General features: G+C 43.4%; 1 protein-coding gene across 5 annotated transcripts in view; it reads left to right on the top strand.

Moving 5' to 3' along the window:
* The window catches only part of LOC123758917 (cell adhesion molecule Dscam2), a 355,224-nt gene that overhangs the window by 124,715 nt on the left and 215,372 nt on the right, over positions 1–15,137 (top strand). The gene's annotated exons all lie outside the window — the stretch shown is intronic.

The following is a 15,137-nucleotide window of genomic DNA, read 5'->3' as shown; positions in this document are numbered from 1 at the left end:
GGCCAACCTTCCCTGGTGATTGTCTGGTCTGTGGCCAGCCTTCCCTGGTGATTGCCTGGTCTGTGGCCAGCCTTCCCTGGTGATTGCCTGGTCTGTGAGGCTGCTTGTCTCCGTAATCCGAGGACATCACAGCCTGGCTGATCCGGTAAGAGGAGCAGAAACATGTCCTCGCCGACAGGTCTCTATTCTTGATCTCTCAGCTTCCATGAACATTATCTTGATTAACTGATTCTTACAAGAACATGTGAAGTTCATAAGAATATATGTCTCAGTATTGGCAACGCGGGGGGGGGGGGGGGGACTTAATGGCCCATCCGCTGACCAGTCAGTGTTTCGTTACCAGGAGAGTCAGACCAACAGAGTCGTTACCAGGAGAGTCAGACCAATAGAGTCGTTACCAGGAGAGTCAGACCAATAGAGTCGTTACCAGGAGAGTCAGACCAACAGAGTCGTTACCAGGAGAGTCAGACCAATAGAGTCGTTACCAGGAGAGTCAGACCAATAGAGTTGTTACCAGGAAAGTCAGACCAATAGAGTCGTTACCAGGAGAGTTAGACCAACAAGAGTCGTTACCAGGAGAGTCAGACCAACAAGAGTCGTTACCAGGAGAGTCAGACCAATAGAGTCGTTACCAGGAGAGTCAGACCAATAGAGTCGTTACCAGGAACTTAACCACAAATAACTCAGTCCATAAGCAGAAGAGTAGTTTGAAAGTGCCAGGAAGGCTTGGCACTATAGAGCCAAACACTGAACAACTCTCCTACTCCCTCCCCTCCCCCCTCCATCGTCTCTATTACACTTCCCTCTTTCCTCTCCTCTCCCTCTTCCCTCACTTTCCTTCTCCGTTCTTCGTCTCTCTCCATCCACCATCCATCTCTTCTCTGGCCACAGGACATGATAATTCTGAGCCGCGTGGAAGTACACAGAGTTCTTTTATAGTCAGCTGGATTTACCTCGCCAAGTTTCCTGGTGAGTATTGGCTGGGTTATGAGCCTGGCTAGGGGGTAGGGACGGAGGAGGATGGCTAGGAAGTAGGGACGGAGGAGGATGGCTAGGGGGTAGGGACGGAGGAGGATGGCTAGGGGGTAGGGACTTAGGAGGATGGCTAGGGGGGTTAGGTACGGTGGAGGATGGCTAGGGGGTAGGGACGTAGGAGGATGGCTAGGGGGTGGGGACGGAGGAGGTTGGCTAGGAAGTAGGGACGGAGGAGGATGGCTAGGGGATAGGGACGGAGCAGGATGGTATAGGGAGGGAGGGAAGTCAGAGGTTAAGGCAAGGGGGTGTGTAATATTTTTCGAAAACTTACAGTAAAGTGTAGACTAATTGAAGTGTGTGAAGGAGGGAGTGGCAACAGCAGCATGAAGGCTTGCAATTGCAAGGTGAGGTTAAAGGTGGAGATAAAAGGTCACATAGAGAAGGCCACAGAAGAAAACACACAGCTACAGAAGGATGTATAGACAAAAGGACCAAAGATAAGGTTACTAGTACAGAAACGACGGGAATACAGGGAAGGATACAGCTACAGATGAAAGGATACAGCTACAGGAATAAGGATACAGTTACAGAGGGAAGGATACAGCTACAGAGGGAAGGATATAGCTACAGAGGGAAGGATACAGCTACAGAGGGAAGGATACAGCTACAGGAATAAGGATACAGTTACAGAGGGAAGGATACAGCTACAGAGGGAAGGATACAGCTAGAGAGAGAAGGATACAGCTACAGGAATAAGGATACAGCTACAGAGGAAAGGATACAGCCACAGGAATAAGGATACATAAACACATCAATGGGCTCACGTCGAAAAGTGTTGCATCAAACACCTTCAGCGAGAGTGGCTAGAGGCACCTTAGTCGGTGAGGTAAACTCTGAGGTGTTTGTCTTGAGAGTGAGACAACACAGGAAGGTGCCTACCTAGGTGGCTGAGGACGGGCAAGGACCGGCTCTTGGGGAGGCAGGAAGCCACGAGAACAGATTTAAGGATGAAATATGAAGCGGTGAACGTAGAGTAGCAGCAGTTGACGAATGATTAAAAAAACTCCACCAGATCTGAGATCAATGATAAAGGGTATGAGAGGTAAAAATAAAAGTACCATTTATCTGTAGGTAAGAGTTTAGCAGAATGATGCGTAATTCTTCACGATTATGGTACCTTATGGTACCCAATAAAGTCATAGACTCGACAGCTGAGAATAACATGATGTTTAAGAATGATAAATTCGAGGTACTTAGGTATGATCACAATGTCAGTGTCGCCAAAATTCTTGATGCAGGAGACAATCAGATCTTCTCATAAAGGAAAACGACATATGTAAAGGATTTGGAAATAATTATGCTGGATGACCTCTCGTTCAGTGAACTTAACACAGGAAAATTATAACTTTCAAATCCAAATCGCAGTGCTCTTACTTTCCACAAGTTAAAGCCCCGCTCCTGTGCCAGGTAAGTCCACTACGGGCTCACCATAGCCCGTGCTACTTGTTACAGCCCCGCTCCTGTGCCAGGTAAGTCCACTACGGGCTCACCATAGCCCGTGCTACTTGTTACAGCCCCGCTCCTGTGCCAGGTAAGTCCACTACGGGCTCACCATAGCCCGTGCTACTTGTTACAGCCCCGCTCCTGTGCCAGGTAAGTCCACTACGGGCTCACCATAGCCCGTGCTACTTGTTACAGCCCCGCTCCTGTGCCAGGTAAGTCCACTACGGGCTCACCATAGCCCGTGCTACTTACCCCCGCTCCTGTGCCAGGTAAGTCTACTACGGGCTCACCATAGCCCGTGCTACTTACCCCCGCTCCTGTGCCAGGTAAGTCCACTACGGGCTCACCATAGCCCGTGCTACTTACCCCCGCTCCTGTGCCAGGTAAGTCCACTACGGGCTCACCATAGCCCGTGCTACGAGTGTTCAAGATAAAATTAGACACTTTCCTACAAGAAATACCGGACCAACCACATTGTAGTGGATAAGTGGGCCTGCGGACCGCTCAAAGCAACAGCCTGTTGGACCAAGTTATCACAAATCAATCCTGGCCTCAGGCTGGGCTTGGGCAGTAGATGAACTCTCAGAGCCCTCTCCAGGCATGCTCCAGGCAAGGAAATATTATTCATACTTCGGTTTTACACTAAACAAACAAACACACGAATAACTGAGTTTTGTTATGATATCGTGGTAACCGCTTTCATGCTGGCATTCCCACTTGCATATTGCTGTATGCTCACGTTTTTTGTATTGAGATCCAAGAATAATATTAGAGGGAGATATCCAATCGCGGGGCAGCGGGGATCATCGCCCCCTGGATGCTGGATTACTGGATAAATCCATCAGTGAGAGATGGAGCTTAGTGATCCTTGGGATGTGCCAATAAGCTGCGGTAATGCTTCCTTCTCTCTCTCTCTCTCTCTCTCTCTCTCTCTCTCTCTCTCTCTCTCTCTCTCTCTCTCTCTCTCTCTCTCTCTCTCTCTGTCTCTCTCTGTCTCTGTCTCTGTCTCTCTCTCTCTCTCTCTCTCTCTCTCTCTCTCTCTCTCTCTCTCTCTCTCTCTCGCTCTCTCTCTCTCTCTCTCTCTCTCTCTCTCTCTCTCTCTCTCTCTCTCTCTCTCTCTCTCTCTCTCTCTCTCTCTCTCTCTCTCTCTCTCTCTGTCTCTCTCTGTCTCTCTCTCTCTCTCTGTCTCTCTCTCTCTCTCTCTCTCTCTCTCTCTCTCTCTCTCTCTCTCTCTCTCTCTCTCTCTCTCTCTCTCTCGCTCTCTCTCTCTCGCTCTCTCTCTCTCTCTCTCTCTCTCTCTCTCTCTCTCTCTCTCTCTCTCTCTGTCTCTCTCTCTCTCTCTCTCTGTCTCTCTCTCTCTCTCTCTCTCTCTCTCTCTCTCTCTCTCTCTCTCTCTCTCTCTCTCTCTCTCTCTCTCTGTCTCTCTCTCTCTCTCTCTCTCTCTCTCTCTCTCTCTCTCTCTCTCTCTCTCTCTCTCTCTCTCTCTCTCTCTCTCTCTCTCTCTCTCTCACCCATTCCCTCCCTGAGAGCTAACAGGAACGCCTTTCTCCCTGTACCAAACCCAGGATGAACGAACCTCTCTGTACCTAGACGCAGGCTGAACGAGGGAACGACCTCGTTTGCAGCAGGTGTGTAATAAGGGATTTGCTCGTTAACGCCTCGGCCTTTCCCAACTGTATTATCCGATTACATAGTATTGATCTCATGTAAGCAGATGATCCAGTGTCACAAATAGCAGAGTCAAAGACTATAAAGGGCATGGTAATGGATTAGGTCCTTAGAATCTGCTTTGATGAATGCTGATTCATCATTGGCAGATGATGTATCTGCAGTGGTGATCTCCTAGCTCAGTGCTAGTTGCTAGGAGACCGGTGATGCTGATTTGATGGTGAGTGTGATGGTGGTTGTTGTGAAGATGGTGTTGGTAATTAATGTGGTGGTGTGATGGTGTAATGCGGGGAGATATTGGGTATGGTGGCAAGTGTGATGATTGTGAAGATGGTGATGGTGAAGATGGTGATGGTGATGGTGAAGATGGTGGTGAAGAAAATGGTGATGGTGAAGATGTTGATGAAGATGATGATGGTGATGAAGATGGTGATGGTGAAGAAGGTGAAGATGGTGATGGTGAAGATGGTGATGAAGATGATGATGGTGATGAAGATGGTGATGGTGATGGTGAAGATGGTGATGAAGATGATAGTGATGGTGATGAAGATGGTGATGGTGATGGTGAAGATGGTGATGAAGATGATAGTGATGGTGAAGATGGTGATGGTGAAGATGAAGATGGTGATGAAGATGGTGATGATGAAGATGGTAATGGTGAAGATAGTGATGGTAAAGATGGTGATGGTGATGGTGAAGATAGTGATGGTGAAGATGGTTCTGGCAATGTTATTTATCAACAAACAGCAACATTAAAACCATCAAAACACTACAACAACAGCAAGATAACTCAACACACTCCAAGTTTAACTGTCATTGTTACAGCTCTCATTACAAATCAATTTGTCCCAACAGCCTCGTTACAGAGTTACATACGTCGTCGACCCCACTTACTCTTGTCTATTTAACATAAAACAATCGATCACCCTCATGCGATGACGTCACGGTGTTCCAGGACTGCGATTGGTCAGTCCCAAGACCGTGACGTCACGTTTCATAATCTACGTCATAGGAGAAGAGCCAATGAACTTGCGTATTCTAGAGATAGAGAGAGAGATAAGGGAAACAGGCTCTTCTCTCCCCCCTATTTAAGAGCTGATATTCTTTGTCGCTGTGATCCAGTCTTCCAGGTACTATAATATAATGTGGGAATTTCTCCCTTCTGCCATGCACACATAAAGTCTGATATTCCTTGCTAGTGTGAACCAGTCTTTCAGGTATTTTTACCATATATCAAAATACCGGAGTTTCATCCTTCTCTCAAGGTAACGTAAGGGCTGTTGTTCCTTGGTGGTGTGATCCGGCACAAGCATAATATGCAGAGAGGTAGGCTTACGTTTATGTAAGTCAAGTATTAATAATAACTGGTGCAAGACTTAACTACACAGCAGCTGAAGCATCATCACAGTCTGATGGTTCACCAGATTAGTGAAATAGCAACAGTTAATTCGTGAAAAATATGAATGCAAATGACGTTTAATTGAACGGTGAATTTTGAATGATGAAGAAATAATATATTTATAAAATACACATGATAAATAGTTAATATATGTAAATTTAAATGAGGAGGGGGGGGGGGGGGAGTAAGTTAATGTGTAGTGAGGAATTACCTTACTTTATATGAACATTGTAGTAAAGGTGTTTGCTTGGATTAACTAAGCAGTTAATCCTGTCTACTCTTGAGTTCGATCCCATTATAGTACACATGAATGAAATGTTATTACTTACGATACTGTGGATAACGGTATATATATATATATATATATATATATATATATATATATATATTTATATATATATATATATATATATATATATATATATATGAAAAAAATACCGGAGTTTTATACCGTCCTGTCGTAAATTTGTCGTCGTTTAGGTCACAGAAGTGATGATAGATTGGTTGTTGGGGAGGGTTGTGATGGTTGTTGATGAGCAGGGTTGTGGCAGGTGTTGTTGATGAGCAGAGTTGTGGCAGATGTTGTTGATGAGCAGGGTTGTGGCATCTTAGACTGTATGTATTTTCATTCGCATATAGTCCTGGGGACCATTCAGGCTTGTTCGCATATATATATATATATATATATATATATATATATATGCATTTCTCTTCCCACAACCAAACCATCGCCAGAGAAATCCTAGTAAACAACACAGAAATCATCGATAGATACAGCGATAGCAGGCGGCTTGACGTTTGCGAGGCACTACACATCAAGAAGTCAACACTAGCAATCAACAGCCAACTATTGCACAACTATATTCTACCCACCTCAAGACTCCGCTCCAATATAGAAGCATCAAGAAATATATATATATATATATATATATATATATATATATATATATATATGTGTGTGTGTGTGTGTGTGTGTGTGTGTGTGTGTGTGTGTGTGTGTGTGTGTGTGTGTGTATATCACGAAAATAAACACGTGATTAAAAATGTGACAGTGTCAGACCACGGAAAAGTATTAAGGAAATTCCTGTTTCAATTTTCCTCCGTGGTCTGACACTGTCATACACACACATATATATATATATATATATATATATATATATATATATATATATATATATATATATATATATATATATATTATACACGTTTTTAATTTGCAAGGAGTGTGTGTGGAGCGTGTATATCATAAACCCTGGTATGCAATGCTGGTTCACAATATACTCGAGTTTTAAGTATAGAAAGTTCTATTTCAAGTTCTTAATATATTCCATAAAGTGCATAAAGAACTGACTTCCTTATGCAAAGAGGCACAAAATCAGTTTTGTCCAGGAAACTGTCCGAGCCACGAGAGAGTGGACAAAAACTCGGTCTGCCGCAACCAGTGTCGTCCCTATATGGAAGAAACCGGGGGTGAACGGGCCGGGAGCTACAGTCTGACCCGTATTGTAGCCATCACCAGGCTTCAGCTTGAAGTGGAGTTGTTGTCTGTTGTCAACTGTGAAGATATCTCCCATTCTCCTGAGATGATAGTACGTATAGTAACTATTTTCTCAAAGGTACCAATATGATCATCCACTGAAAACCTCAATTTGTTGTCATCTTAATTTGATAGATTTCGGAAAACCGATGATAGAGAGCAAACGTAGAGATTCCTAGGCCTTGTCCGGTCAATGTTATCTCGTCGGTAATTTGTCTGAAGTGATAAGAAGCCAACAGCGACATTCTTTACGTAGTAAAGATAAACGTTTATACGAAGCTTCCGTTGAAAACACACTTCTTCTCTTTACCTTAATTAAAAAATGTCATTTGCATACTGAATTATCTCCTGTTTTTCATCAGGAACGTTATTCCCAGGTGGCCTTTATGCCTTAATATTTGGCTCCAGGCGCACGAGTGCCGGCCATATTAAATATGGCCAGGCAACTACCTCCCAAATGGTGCTCTCGTTGCCTACACTCCACGCCCACATGCCCACGCCCACACCCCCTAACCCACGACAACCCCCACCCCCACTACTCTCATAATGCAAGCGGCGTGCGCGCTCTAAACCTCGACCCATAAACCATCAGGCTAGGAGCCTGGATATCATTTCCCTCACTAGTACCAGCGGTGTATGACTCCCGCCGTTTACCCGCAGAACCCTACACACCGTCAGTACCATACCTCGTCTGTATTTTGTGTACCAGCACAAACACCGCAAGATCCGCGGCCCATTCCTTCCCTCCGTCCTGTCGTAAAGCCGTATCCCCATATCCCTTGCAAGTGATATATTGTGGTAATGGCTTAGTACCTTCTCCTGATCATCACCTTGCACCTGGGAGCAACAACTCTATCTTGGAGAACACTTGCCTCTATTCCAGGAAAGTAATGGCTCTTTATATACTCAATATATAATGTCTCTTGTTAAATTCATCTTATAGAGTCTGTATCGTAAGTACCCTGAACGTATTTTCGATTTGCCACTTCGTCAAAACTGCGAACATTTTTGTGCCTTTCCAGGAAGTTACGTACCTGAGCAACCCAGGTAATCTGTCCAGTTCGAGGCTGAAAGAACGTCAGTATTAAGTATTAATAAAAACGTCAGAAAGTATTACAGTGGTCGAATTTTTCTAGTAGGTCTAATTTTTAACGAATTAATCGATTCCGTGAAAAATTAGACGTATTAACATACGTCTTCAGTTCTTCACACGAAGTATCAGTTAAGTCGTGATCACGCACAATTATGAAACCATATGGTCTAAAATGATACGATTTTGATGTAAATATGATACATTAAGACAGGTTAGCGAGAGTGGTCTCAACTCTAGTCGACGATCGTCACTTTCGGACACGGCCAAAGCCGCAGTGTTCCCCTAATGCGATTATAGCAACTTAGGCAACTTGTCCGAACAAGTCAAAGTTGACTCTTGAGATACTCGTTCGATCTCTTTCCCGAGGCCCTTTAAAACCCATCTCACTGTTCAAACCCCAAGATAATCTCACACACACCTTAGACTGTATGTAGTTTCTCAGAAAGAGAGAGAGAGAGAGAGAGAGAGAGAGAGAGAGAGAGAGAGAGAGAGAGAGAGAGAGAGAGTGAGAGAGTGAGAGAGAGAGAGAGTAATTAACACCAGTTGATTGGCAATTGAGAGGCATGACAAATGTGGCGAAGCACAGCCCCTGCAAGCACAACTAGGTGAGTACAGACAGACAAAGACTAAGACAGACAGACAGACAGACAATAACAAACCTGATGAGGAAGACAAAATCTTGAGAAACGCTATAAAAGAGGAACAAATCCACAAGGGCCGTGACGAGGATTCGAACCTGCGTCCGAGAGCATCCCAGACGCTTATATACTTGACGCTTAAAGTTGATTAAATTTGTCGTCGTTTAGGTCACAGAAGTGATGATAGATTGGTTGTTGGGGAGGGTTGTGATGGTTGTTGATGAGCAGGGTTGTGGCAGGTGTTGTTGATGAGCAGGGTTGTGGCAGGTGTTGTTGATGAGCAGGGTTGTGGCAGGTGTTGTTGATGAGCAGAGTTGTGGCAGGTGTTGTTGATGAGCAGAGTTGTGGCAGGTTTTGTTGATAAGCAGGGTTGTGGCAGGTGTTGTTGATGATCAGGGTTGTGGCAGGTGTTGTTGCATGTTGACAAGCGTCCTGATTGGTTATTGATGACGTATCGGGTGGATGTTTAATGGTGCGATGGTTGAATGTTTCAACAGAGGGATAGTGCTAGACTAATTATATACTTGTGATGGGCTGTTAGTATACTTGTAACTATCTAATAGTTCATACCTATGAATGACAACGGGGAAGTGAGGACTAGTTCTCAATGCCCCGCCAACTAGCCTTGTTGTACTCCATTGCGTTATAACTAAACAATCTTAACGATCCAATTCTTTCTCGAATTTGGCCCTTAAAGTTGTGGAAGGAAGTGACTTACACAACTTCTTCTTTCAGTGCATTCCCCTATTGTATGACTCCCTATATTTACTACAAGTATTCCTTCACCTTCTACGAGTCATATCCGTTTCCATCCTTCACTGAATTCTATGAATCTAGAATTCAGACTGAATTCTAGCAACCAATTGATTCTCTACTCCTGGAGTTTGTCAGGGTCCTCCTGTAGCTGTCTCCAGATCCTTGAAGTTACCTTGAAGTGTTTCCGGGGCTTAGCGTCCCCGCGGCCTGGTCGTCGACCAGGTCCTCCTGTAACTTCCTCCACGCAACACTGTTTTTACACACCTCATTACTTTGGCGTCGTCTGTAAACATTGACACAGACGAACTCCTTCACTCGGTTAGCTCGTTCACATAAATTAGGAACCTGGTGGCCCTGGGAGTGAGTTTGTGGTGTATTCTGCCACAAGTAGTTTGTGGTAGTACCACAGGCTTGTGGTGGTGGTAGTAGTATGCTTGTGGTCGTACCACAGGCTTGTGTTAGTGGTAGTATGTCTATTAGTGTTAGTATGATTGTGGTGTATAGCCAATATGCTTGTGGTGTATAACCTGTATATTCGTGGTGTAAAGGCAGTACACTTGTACAGGTAATATACTTGTTCTACACAGGTAGCAGAAGTGGTGGGGGAAGGCATCCTTGGGATCAATAATGCCATCAAAGCCAACCTTCCACCACCGGCTGTTTGATGGCTGAATGGTTTAGTAAAGAGCTTTTATTGGCGATTAATGAAATATGAGAGAAATTGGAGAGATGGAAGGGGGGAAGCAGAGGCAGCGTAAGAGAAAAATAGTGAAGTAGGAGAGGAAACTGGCAGTGAGAGGAAGAACTAGAAGAAGAGATTGGACTTTAAACAAAGAAAATGGGAAGAGGGGAGAACTCCGTGATAAAACGAGGGAATGGAGTTGAATTTAATTAAAGAAATAATTGCAAGGGAATAGAAGGTAAAGAGAGAGAGAAAATTGTAAATAACAATTGTAATTAATAATATATGCGATAAAGGATAAAAAACTAGAGGAAAACAGAAGGAAATACGAAAATGGATTAAAAAATCAGTAGATAAAATTGATGTAATTTAACAAATTAAGAGAGAGGTATGGGGATATATATCATGAGATATACACACCATGAGATATACACACCATGAGATATACACACCATGAGATATACACCTCATGAGACATACACTTCATGAGACATACACCTCATGAGATATACACCTCATGAGATATACACCTCATGAGATATACACCTCATGAGATATACACCTCATGAGATATACACCTCATGAGACATACACCTCATGAGATATACACACCATGAGATATACACCTCATGAGACATACACCTCATGAGATATACACCTCATGAGACATACACCTCATGAGATATACACACCATGAGATATACACACCATGAGATATACACACCATGAGATATACACCCCGGCATCTAGGTAGGTATACATCCTTCTACCTCACCCAACACTGGAGAACCGTGTTCATTCATTTTGTTCCCAGAATGAGGAAGAGAACACATTGAAGGGAGAAGCGAGCATCACGAACTCTTGTGTGAGTGTATAAGAAGAAATATGTGTTCACTATACATCTGAGTTAGGTGTAGTTAGGTGAGACAGCACGAGAGTGATAAAGTTAGACTATACCACCCGAAAAGTTACGTTCTGGGCCGCATGAAACAAGAAAAAAACACATTTTACCGTATGTAAAAAAATCAAAATCAAAATATTTTTGGTGTTAGTTAACACTCGTTCTTCTCTAATTTCAACAGTCAACAGACCAGATTGTTAGAGGCACTCACTACCTCTGTAGGGCCAAGACAGAGGCACTCACTACCTCTGTAGGGCCAAGACAGAGGCACTCACTACCTCTGTAGGGCCAAGACAGAGGCACTCACTACCTCTGTAGGGCCAAGACAGAGGCACTCACTACCTCTGTAGGGCCAAGACAGAGGCACTCACTACCTCTGTAGGGCCAAGACAGAGGCACTCACTACCTCTGTAGGGCCAAGACAGAGGCACTCACTACCTCTGTAGGGCCAAGACAGAGGCACTCACTACCTCTGTAGGGCCAAGACAGAGGCACTCTGTACCTCTGTAGGGCCAAGACAGAGGCACTGTACCTCTGTAGGGCCAAGACAGAGGCACTCTGTACCTCTGTAGGGCCAAGACAGAGGCACTCACTACCTCTGTAGGGTCAAGACAGAGGCACTCTGTACCTCATCAGTGCCATGCTTACAAAATTGGGTGTGTACTGCAGATTGGATATATATATATATATATATATATATATATATATATATATATATATATATATATATATATATATATATATATATATATATATATCATACACCTCTTTCCCTGCCTCCCTCTCCTCTCTCTCTCTCTCTCTCTCTCTCTCTCTCTCTCTCTCTCTCTCTCTCTCTCTCTCTCTCTCTCTCTCTCTCTCTCTCTCTCTCTCTCTCTCTCTCTCTCATTCCTTACTTCATCTTCCTCTTCCATATCTTACCACCCTTTCTTCCTCCTTCCCTCACTTTATCTCTTTTCTTGTTATTTAAGCAACTACCTGGACATTACTTGCTTAAAATAAACTTAATATTTCGTGTACTTAATACACGAAGAATGTTTGCATCCTCTTCTTTCAAGCCGTGTTTCGCTAGACTATTGTGTCTAGCTTACATTACTTAGTTCTCTGCCTCACTACCTTCCCTCTCGCAATTGTTCTCAATTACACTCCCCACTGTAATGAATCCCAGCCTTATTTCCTCGCAATCTCCAGCCTACTCCCTCTCTCTCATTCCCTCACTCCCTCCCTCCCTCACTGGGATGCCTCTCCCCATCTCCCCCATTCCGTCTGCTCTGGGCTGGGATAGTAACAGGGCCCGGGCCAAGCCACAACTAAGACCAGTCTCTTAAGTCGATTAGTAAATTCTCTTTCCTTGTGCCACTTAAGATTACCCTTAAGACCTTTGGTTGTTGGTGTTGACAGCGAGGGAGAGAGAGAGAGAGAGAGAGAGAGAGAGAGAGAGAGAGAGAGAGAGAGAGAGAGAGAGAGAGAGAGAGAGAGAGAGAGAGAGAGAGAGAGATGAGGGAGGGGTAGTGCAGATTGAGGGACAGAAGCAGAAATATAAGAATTTATTTAATCCCATATCATTATTCAGTATGATATCACTCGGAACATACGTACAAACTGTACGGTGTAATGTTGGTTTGAACGGAATGATTCCGCTCTGTTAGTGGCGTTAACATCGTTCATCGCCTCACAAGGGGCTATTGAACTCCCCCCCCCCCCTTATCTCATACACCCCTTCCTCTGCTTCCCTCCCCCTCTCTCTCACATTCCTTACTTCATCTTCCTCTTCCATCTCTTACCACCCTTTTTTCCCATCCCTCACTTTCCTCCCAATCTCAAAAACTGCCCAAAAGGTTCCTGCGTGTAGCTCTCCCTCTTAATATGTTGTCCAGGTCTCCTGCTCTCACAATTTATTTCCCCCCTTTTTACCGTGCTTCGGGAGATGAACAAGAAGCTGCCTCCCTCCGCCCTCATGTCCTCGCGATAGTGAGGACACGCACCAGCCACCACACAGGTGTCTGAGACGACCAGCAAGGGAGGAGAGCTCCTTATGGTCTCGTGAATACGTTTAAACTGTTTTAAAAATGTTGATTTTTTTTTACATTTTTACTTCAAAAGATCTTTAATGCGAGATATTATTTGGAAGTTTTATATCGGTATTTATGGGAATTTTTCTGCGCGCGCGCGGGCGTATGCACACACACACACACACACACACACACACACACACACACACATCGTGTGAGAGAGAGAGAGGGTGTGTGTGTGTGTGTCCTCTCATAAGTATACTGTATACTGAAGGCTGTGGTGGGAACACACTGACTCAGGAGACTCTTGTGAGTCTGCCTCACGAGGCTGAGTAACGAGGAGCTGAGCAGTATTCACCTTTGACAAACCTCACGATCCAGACGGCCTCACCTTTGTTATTGTATCACGTCTTCTCTAATCTCCTTTGACAGGAGAAACCACGCTGAATTATATATATATATATATATATATATATATATATATATATATATATATATATATATATATATATATATTAGTATATTTTGGTAGCAGTCTTTCCTGTAGACATATATTATTAAATATGACCGAAAAAGTAAGATTAATAATTCTAACACGAATTTTCTCTATCTTTCTTACGTTTCTTTTCACTGTTGATGGTAATTCAAAGATCAATTCTCCAAAATTCATTTTTATTTCTAGTCTGACGCGACACTTGAGCGCGTTTCGTAAAACTTATTGCATTTTCAAAGACTTTAGTTTACACACAACTGAAACTGAATAGAGCTTACACATCTTCGAGGTTTATATCTACATTTGGGTGAGGTGGATGAGGTGAAAAACGAACTTTTAACAATGGGTATTCAATGGGTATTAAATTCCAACACAAGACAGAACACGAAACAATGGGTATTGAATGGAAGTAATTGTAGAAAGCCTATTGGTCCATATTTCTTGATGCTTCTATATTGGAGCGGAGTCTTGAAGTGGGTAGAATATAGTTGTGCATTAATTGGCTGTTGATTGCTGGTGTTGACTTCTTGATGTGTAGTGCCTCGCAGACGTCAAGCCGCCTGCTATCGCTGTATCTATCGATGATTTCTGTGTTGTTTGCTAAGATTTCTCTGGTGATGGTTTGTTTGTGGGAAGAGATTATATGTTCCTTAATGGAGCCCTGTTGCTTATGCATCGTTAAACGCCTGGAAAGAGATGTTGTTGTCTTGCCTATATACTATTTTTTTGAGGCTTACAGTCCCCAAGAGGGCATTTGAAGACATAAAGACGTTGGTCTCTTTTAAAGCGTTCTGCTTTGTGTCTGGAGAGTTTCTCATGAGTAGGCTGGCCGTTTTTCTGGTTTTATAAAAAAAAAAAAAAAAAAACGTAAGAAAGATAGAGAAAATTCGTGTTAGAATTATTAATCTTACTTTTTCGGTCATATTATATATATATATATATATATATATATATATATATATATATATATATATATATATATATATATATATATATATATATATATATATATATATATATGGAGAGAGAGAGAGAGAGAGAGAGAGAGAGAGAGAGAGAGAGAGAGAGAGAGAGAGAGAGAGAGAGAGAGAGAGAGAGAGAGAGAGAGAGAGAAGCAAGGATCGCCTCCAATGCACAGAGTAGACACACACTCACCCCAAAAAAACCAAGTTGGTCAATATAGACCACGGTCAATAGTGATAAGAAATAGGTCTTATGGCGCTATGTTGGTGTTTACTGCGCCAACCTGCGCCCGAAGCTGTTTGGGCTTCCTATACACTAAATCCATCGGGGCCATGTCAGTGATAAAAGGAATACGGATGGTTGGGTGATTCTGCAGACGCGAATGGTTGATGGAGGTGAGGTAATGGCTGGCCTCTAGTGATCTGTAAATATAAAGGCACGTGTTTCCACTCTATATAACTGGTATAGTCACGTGTTTCTGCTTTACGTGACTGGTATAAAGCCAAGGCATATAGTC

The sequence above is a fragment of the Procambarus clarkii genome, chromosome 31 (assembly GCF_040958095.1).
Source record: "Procambarus clarkii isolate CNS0578487 chromosome 31, FALCON_Pclarkii_2.0, whole genome shotgun sequence".
NCBI lineage: Eukaryota > Metazoa > Arthropoda > Malacostraca > Decapoda > Cambaridae > Procambarus > Procambarus clarkii.
The sequence above is the reverse complement of the archived record's forward strand: the minus strand, read 5'-3'. Positions and strand labels throughout refer to the sequence as shown.